The sequence below is a fragment of the Chinchilla lanigera genome, unplaced genomic scaffold (genome assembly GCF_000276665.1).
Source record: "Chinchilla lanigera isolate Chin_1 unplaced genomic scaffold, ChiLan1.0 scaffold00008, whole genome shotgun sequence".
NCBI lineage: Eukaryota > Metazoa > Chordata > Mammalia > Rodentia > Chinchillidae > Chinchilla > Chinchilla lanigera.
Window position 1 is genome coordinate 2243603 of NW_004955409.1, and position 8340 is coordinate 2251942.

Here is an 8340-nt window from a genome sequence, read left to right on the forward strand (position 1 = left end):
AACTCTGAGCTGAGCAGACACTGCCAGGAACTCTGGTGTAAGAGGTGGAGGAAGGCAGCCTAGGGTGGACTAGAGTTTAAAATGGAAGCACTCATGTTCATATTTTTGACAGGAAAGACCTTGTTTCTCACACTTTATGTATTAGAAGTAGTTTTAATATGTTATAAATACACTGTCCCACTTTGTCATTTGTACATTAACTTTGCTTAAGGAGTTTTTATGCACAATTTTAAAATTGCACATAGTGTGTTCATCTTTTCTTGGGTGCATCTGAATTTTGAATCATAGAAACCCTTTCCCTTCACACATATTATAGAAAAATGAACCCATGTTTTATTCTATTATCAGTATCATTTCACTTTTTACATTTAAACTTTTTTGTCCATTTAAAGTTTATTGGGCCAGGCGTGCTGGCACAATGTGTAGGCCCAGAACGTGGGAGGCTGAGGTAGGAGGATCACAAGGCCAGCCTGGGCACATAGTGAACTCAGGCCAGCCTGGACTGTATAGTGAGACCGTGTCTCCAAAAAAACAAAGTAAAGTTTATTGGGTGTGCTGTAAAGAAAGGACTTCATTTTTTTTTTTTTTTTTTCTAAAAGACTATTCAGGTAATTGAGAACACATAAATGTTTTGTCTTGTTTGTTTATGTGTTTATGTATATACCTGCTCCAGCGATTGGAGAGATCACTTTTATTGTTTTTCCATTTTATTCCATTGGTTGTTCTAATTCATTGGCTCTATGTTCTAATTCCATTGGTTGTATGTGACAGTGTCAGAGTGTTTTTGCTTACTTTGTTTTTTTGAGGCAGTCTCCCTACATAGTTCAGGCTGGCCTTGAATTTACCATGTAGCTCCAGTAGTCTCAACCTCAATCCAATCCTCCTGCCTCAGCCTCCTGAGTGCCAGAATTTCAGGTGTGCGCCACCATGCCCCCCTAGTAGCACTTGTGTTAGGTACACACACTTTGTTGTATGTTTTCATTATCTGCCAGGACTAGTCTTTCTCCCCTCCCGACTGATGTTTTTCGCCAGGTTTTCTAGCTGTTCTTGTATGTTTATTTCTCTGCCTCCACGTTAGTATCAATCTTCTCCAGGAAAAAAATTAAGGTGCTGTTATTTTTATTGGGATCACATTAAATCTGTAAGTAAAGTCAGGCAGAGCAGACATTTTGGTGATTAGATATTCTAACGAGGAGCAAGGGATATCTTTGCATTTGTTAAAGTCTTCTTTTGTCAGATGTGTGTGAGAAAATAGATTCAAAAACTGAACCAAAGATTACTTCCATGAGACAGGTAAAAACAAGAAGTCTATCTTGGTTTCTTTCCAAACAGAAAAACAGTGCCTTAAAAACATAGGGGCTGGGGTGCAGCTCAGTGGTACGATACCTGTCCAGCATGCATCAGGTCCTGGGTTCCATCCCCAGAGCCAAGACAATAATTGACGTGGTTTAATAATCTTTAATTATGCTCAGGAACTATAAGCATCTCGATCTGCAGCATTGAAATGTGTTAGACATCACTTCCTTGAGTGACCTCTAGATAAACATGAAGGGTTTTTGCTTCTAGATATAAACAATAACCCTGGTCTAAATAAGGCTTTGGTTTGTTTCATTTTCATGAAGGCATCTGGGATGAATTCAACGGAGTATCTGAAAGCTATGGACTTTTCCCCTCAAAATACATAGTCTTAAAACAGTTTTCACGGGGGAGAGGGGAAAGCATTGACCCCTAAAGCCGATCCTTAGGCATAGTTTTGAAGGCCTGCTCTATGGGTTGTGTGTTACGGGGTTATAAACCAGGAGATATGTTGGCAATACACGAGTTCTGGCACTTTGCACACAGACAGTAATGCCTATTATTTATTCGTGTTTCCCTGTGGAGAATTTGGAGAGCTTAATAACTTAATTTGGTTGAAAAAAATTTTATTCTAGCTGTGCATAGTGACACACTTCTGGAGACAAGGACAGGAGAATCACAAGTTCAAATCCTGCCGGGGCAACGTTAGTGACTTACTGAGGCTTTATCTCAAAATTTAGAAAAAAATTTGGGCTAAGGATGTAGCTCAGTGTGAAGGCCTGGCTTCAATCCCTAGTATGGAAAAAATTATTTGGTAAGCAAAATCCCACCAAGAAATAGCGAACTAATCCTTGTAAAAGTGGTAAAAAAGAAAATAGCTATCTACCTTCTTCCTCCTCCAATGGCCACTGTTCCATTACTTCCCGTAAGGACCTGGACTTCATGGGCCAGGTGTGCAGCACAGTGGCAGAGCACCTGCCCAGAACGCACAGCCCCTGGTGCAGAAGATTGTGTACTTAGTTAGCTTAGGAGGAAGCAACAGCTAGGGGAGGGGCCTGAGACAGAGAGCAGTGACCAGCCACACTGATAAAAATGAAGAATAGACAGCGACCAGGACTCTGGCCAAAGAATGAATTTCCTCCAACAGCACGGACTGCAGCCACTCTGCACTAAGATCCTGAGGGGAGGGACAACCTCTCCCTACTAAGACCCTGAATTTCCAGGAAGGTATAATGCAAATTAACCAGTTCCTCGTGAGATCCCAGTTTGCTGTAAATGCAGGGAAAGAAATGAACTAGAGAGCCCGAGTCCCGGTGATCATTTTTAAATCCACAGTCATCTGGTAATAAGGGACCCTAAACAGTTAAGCAGTCCCTGTACTGTACCTGCCATAAGTAACTCCAAGCTGAGAGTCCATTCGGCCAACCTCAGGACCCTCCTCTCTCTCAGGAGCTGTGCCTATTCCCTAATAAATTTCACCCTCCTTTGTCCTTTGGAATTCATTCTTTGATTTCAGTGGACATGAAGTCAGCACATCTGACATCTAGCAGCTTGGGAGTTACATTGTAGCAAAAGATGCCCCCCACCCAAGCCAGTATACTTCAGTTTCTAGTTGCCCAGGTAATAGTTCCTGTTCCAGTTCCGGTTGCTCCTGTCTCTTAGAAGCTGCTGGTCACTATGATGCACATTGTATAAACCAATCTCCAACTGACAGGCCATTCTGCCTCTGTACTTCCTGCTTGCTTATCCCATACAAGGCCTAGGGCCTGATATTCCGGGAATGATCCCAATCAGTGCCCCTCTATGTAAATAAATCTGCCTCCAAATCCTGGGTGTCCTTTCAGTGTTCCTGCTTGCCCTGCAATATTTCTCCTATATCACTGGATTCAATCCCAAGCACCACAAAAGAAAAAGAAAGAGTCTAAACTTTAGATTCTAAGGATTACAACATTGAGAAATACGTACTCAATGACATTCCACACCTCAGCCAAGCATTCAGGAAGGGCAAGCTGGGCATTAGTATTGTCCTATGCCTGCTGTTTCAACTTCTTCCAGTTAGGAAATCTCACTCAAGAACTGACAGTTCTACCTGGGCGTGGTGGCACACAGCTGTACTCCCAGCACTTGGGAGGCTGAGGCAGGAGAATCACCGTGAATTCAAGGCCAGCCTGCAGTACACAGTGTGATCTTGCTTCAAAAAACCAAACCAAATCTGAAACAAAACAAAAACAAAAACGGAAGAACTGACAATGCTAAAGGCAAAATGCCACCCATGTGTGTCCTTCAGATTCTCACCAACACTAAACACAGACGCTGTGTTGCAGGGTGACTGTCAGACTCCCCTGGAACCCTAGGCAGCAGTGAGCTCGGCACCCTGGGCTCACTTCTCTCTGTCTGGAGTCTGAAGACCCGCCCAGGACCCCAGGAAGAAGCAGGAGAGGGTGTGATGTGTGAGCTACCAGAACAGGCTTTCTCCACCCCCATCAAGTCAGGGTTCTGTCTGCACACACAGGAACCTCTCAGAAGGCTGGTGCGATCCATCTGACTTCTCAGAAACACAAGGCTGTTGGAGTCCAGTGGGGAGGAGGAGAGGCCCTGTGAGGCCAAAAACCCACACAGAAGGCCGACAGAGGCGGCACAGGTGGGGCCAGAGGGAGCTGGAATTTGGATTAGGAGGAGGCCCAGGAAGTGGGAAGGGTGTGAGAACCTCAGGACCTGGAACCCCAGCCCCAGGGTCCCTCCCTCCCAGCTAGAAACAGAGGCTCCCCCTAGGCGGCTGCGGCAGGCATACACTGCTTTCCAATCCCAAGTCCCAGCAGGCGGAAGCGAGGAGCAGGACACAGACAGGAGGAAGCAAGCTCCTGAGGCCAGGAGGCCTGCCCTGTCCTACGCGGCTGCTCTGTGATTCCAGGGCCCTTGGCTTCACCTAGGGTCTTATTTTAACCAAGGCCAGGGCTGGCCTATGCTAGCACTATGAGTGTACAGTGCTTTTATTTTCAGAATACTTCTATTTTAATTCTCCTTTACACTTATCCAAGAATAACTTTCTTATTCTTTCCACTGGGTCAAATGGCAATTTGCTTTGGACAACATTAACACCATTTCCCCGAAGGTTTGCCATGGTTTGAGTTCCCAAACTCCCTACCCAAAGTACACTAATCTTGAGGGTATCGTTTGAGTGTTGCGTGTGTCACCATCTGAGTAACCCCATCCAGATGAGGCTCTAGAACGTTTCCTAAACCCACATGTGCTTCTCAATCTTTTTCCTGAAAGGTCCATCACTGTTCTGACTTCTGCAAACATCTGTCAGCCTTGTTTGCTCTTAACTTTTATATAAATGGGTCTGTTTGCATGCCTGTAATCCCAGCACTTGGAAGGCTGAAGCAGGAGGACCTCTGTGAGTCTGAGGCCAGTCTGGGCTACATAAGCAAAGTCAAGGCCAGCTTACACTACACAGTGAGACCCTGTCTCAATCAATCAGTCAACTAATCAAAACACATGGGACCATCAGCTAGAATTCATTTGTGTCTGGTGTTTTCACGTGACATAGTATTTGTGAGATTTCTCCATCTTCTTGCGAGAGCCAATTACCACTTTTTTAACTGAGGTGTAGTCACCCATTATATGAGTATCACAACTTACTTCTTTGTCTGTTGGTGAGCATCTGACTTGTTTCATCTTTTGGATGTTATAACCAAAGCCTCAATGACCATAATACCATACAAGTGACCGTGGCATCCATCCCCAGCATCTCTCTCTCATATACACACACACACATACACTTGTACAATATTGTACAAATTGTCACCTGTCAGCTGGGGTTTCTTCATCTGGACAGAAGTCATGAGCTGGTCAAGTGCAGCTCTCTTGACATGAGTGGTCCTGGGCTTTGAGTGCCGGTGGCTCTGAGCATTTAGTGGGGCTCTGGGCAGCCCACACCTGCCCTATCACTCCCTCTGCATGGGGCTCACTGTCCCCTCTAGAGCCTTCCAGAAGCTTTTGCTGCCTCTCTGGGCTCTCCAGAGGCCCGGCGGGCTGGCATGTGGCTGCAGGCTCCGCAGGCTTCTGCAGATGTCCGTGGGTTCCCCACCTCTGCAGGTCACAGGACCCGTGGGCCTCCACCGCTCGCCCTCTCTGCTGCTGTCTGAAGCCTTCAGGGCCCCCAGCATTGCCAGCTCTAGAAAAGTGCAACTGCTCAGCCCACGAAACCTGCTGCAAGAAGTGTGGGGGGCAATAGGCCCCCTCACGGGGATCCTCCAGGTCTGTGCTGCAGTCAGGGTGCAGGCTCAGGGGTGCCCCTGCCCTGGGGGGGTCACAGCTCACACAGAGCACAGTGGCCTGTCACATGCAGCCTCCGCCTTTCCTCTCATACAGCTGTTTGAGGACCTTCACAGCGGTTGCAGTGTCTCCAGGTGCGGGATCACCTGGAGCAAAATGGGCTCACCCCAGAGAATCCGCATCCGCAGCCCACTACAGCCAGGCAAGCATCTCTTGGGGCAGCCGTGTCCCTAGGTCGGCCAGGGAGGGGTGGTGACCTCGGGCCAAGTGACAGGCCATCTCCCAGGAGTGCTGGCTTGGAGCTGTGACTGCACAGCTTCGGAGGGTCTCAGGAGGGTGGCAATGAGGATCCTGGCCCAGGGTGGCTTGGGGTTTTCAGGAACAGTGGCAGTGGACCCTGTGCCTCCCTGACCTTTGTCCTTCCAAGGAGGGCAGCCTTGGCTTTCAGAGCCGCTGGATGAGCATTCAAGGGCGTCAGCAAGACCCCGCTGGGCAGTCACTTCCGGTCGCTCTCGAGACAGCCAGGTCCATGCTGTTCCCCCTCAGGCCCTGGTTTCCCTGTCTCGGGATGAGGCAGGGAACAAGGCTTATTCACAATGCAGGTGCCTGTTTGCTCTGCTGGGAACCAACAAGTGGTTTCCAAAGAAATGGTGCCATCTTGCACGCCCCGCCAGCAATGTGCAAAAGTTCTGCATCCCTGCAGATAGTTGCTGTTGCCAGCTTTGTATTTGTTTCTTATTTCATCGCACACATTTGCAGTACATAACTGCCAGTCATCGCGGGCACTTGGCACATGCGCAGAACACATCTCGGTCTCTTCCCCACCCCCACCCCCCACCCCGCCAGCCTTTTAAATTGCAGCCTTCTGGGTTAGGAGTTGTGGTTTCTTATGGTTTTCATTTGCATTTTCTTGATGAGTCATAGAAAGTCCTGTTGAGTTTTCTTTTTCTTTTCTCTTGCTCATGTGGATAGCTTCCTTTCCCAAGTTGCTATGGAGGGTATTGCCCTGTTTCTCTATTGATTTACTTATTTGGCGTGAGTGCTGAAGGCTGAATGGAGGGGCCTCATATGTGCAAAGCTGCCCCCAAGCTGCACCCTCAGCCCGGGCCCAATTTTTCTCTGGACTGGTTGCCTTTTCTTAACGATTTGTAGGCATTCTTTTTTTTTTTTAATGGTAGTTCTGAATCCTTTGTCAGATGCATGCATTGCAAGTATCTCCTGGTCTGTGGCTTGCAAACAAATTTACTCATAAGCAAATGAAGTTGCATGTTTCTAACCAAAAGTTACATTCTGAGGCAGAGTCCCCCAGATTCTTCTGGGTTCAAATGGTGAGTCACATTCTCAGCTCACTGGTCTGCGAAGGGAGTGGTTTAGTTGGGCTCGGCCTTGCGTGCATGTGTCTGTAGATCCTGCGGGAGCCCCATGTGTGCAGGGCAGGCTCTTTCCGAGGTGCCGCGCTGAGCAGGAGGGGCAAGTGGGCACCGGAACGTGTACAGAACCGTGGCAGTCTGTCAGCTGGGGACAAGGGAGGATGGAGACCAAGTTGGGCCAGGAGGAGGCGGAGTTAGAAGGGCCCTGAGGATGGACAGTGGGTTCTCCAGGGACGGGGGCTTTGCAGAAAATGGAGACAGAGGAAGGAATGCCCAGAGGAACGAAGTGGCCAATACCAGCCAGAGCAAGGTGATCACAATGGTAGGTGGCGAAAAGACGTCGCTCCCGAGTACTGGATCTTAGGTTCTTGCGTCCATGTACAGCCTGCAATGAACTGCAAAGCCAACACTCGAGTGTGGGGCAAAGTAGCTACATTTATCGAAGGTCACAAACAGAAATGGATGACAGAGAAGGAGCGCTGCACTCCGCATGGGTCAGTCAGGCTCTTGGGCACCTGCTCGAGAGGAAGAGGCTGCACAAGCTCTGGTCTAGGGTCCTGTGGATTGCACCTCGGGTGTTAGCTGAGCTCTTTGGTACTGGAATGACTTGTAGCAAGGAGGGTGTGGAGAGCCCGCTGGCACTGTTAGAGTCTACAACTTGCTAGGTGGTGGCAGACACTTCTAGCTGCAGTTATTCTGGAGGCTGAGGCACGAGGTTTGCTCAAGCCCAGGAGTTCAAAGCCAGCCCAGGCAGCATTCTGAGATTAAGTCTTTTATTAAAGTTGTTTTTGGGTGTGGTGGTGTGTGCACCTGTAATCCCAGCCTTCAGAGGGCTGAGGCAGGAGGACCGCCATGAATGTGAGGCCAGTCTGGGCTACATGGTGAGTTTAAGGACAGCCTAAACAGCATGGTGAGACCCTGCCTTTACCAATAAAACAAAATAAAACAAAAATTTGTAAAGTGGTATAAATATACAGTGGAAGACTATAAGGGGGAGGGGTCTGTATTAGTGGTAGACCAGTTGCTTAACCTGTATGAGACCCTAGATTTGATCCCTGGCAGGGAGGGCAGGAAGGAGAAGGGGAGGGGAAGGGAAGACAAGAGAAGAGAAGAATCTGTGAAAGAATTGTCTTTGTTGTGATCACAACGAGATTTTAAAACTTTTCTGCCCTTGAACTCAGAATTCTCATGAATTAAATCTTTTTCTGATCCTTTCTCAGAATAGAATTTTTAAATGTACACATTTGAATACATAGGGATTAAAGGAATCAGATAATGTTGAAACACAGCATATTTCTTAGTTGTGATACTGGGTTCCTTTTATTTTTGTCTTTTTGAGGCAGGCTCCTGCTACACAGTTCAGGTGGGCCTTGAACTTACTTTGTAGCCCAGGCTG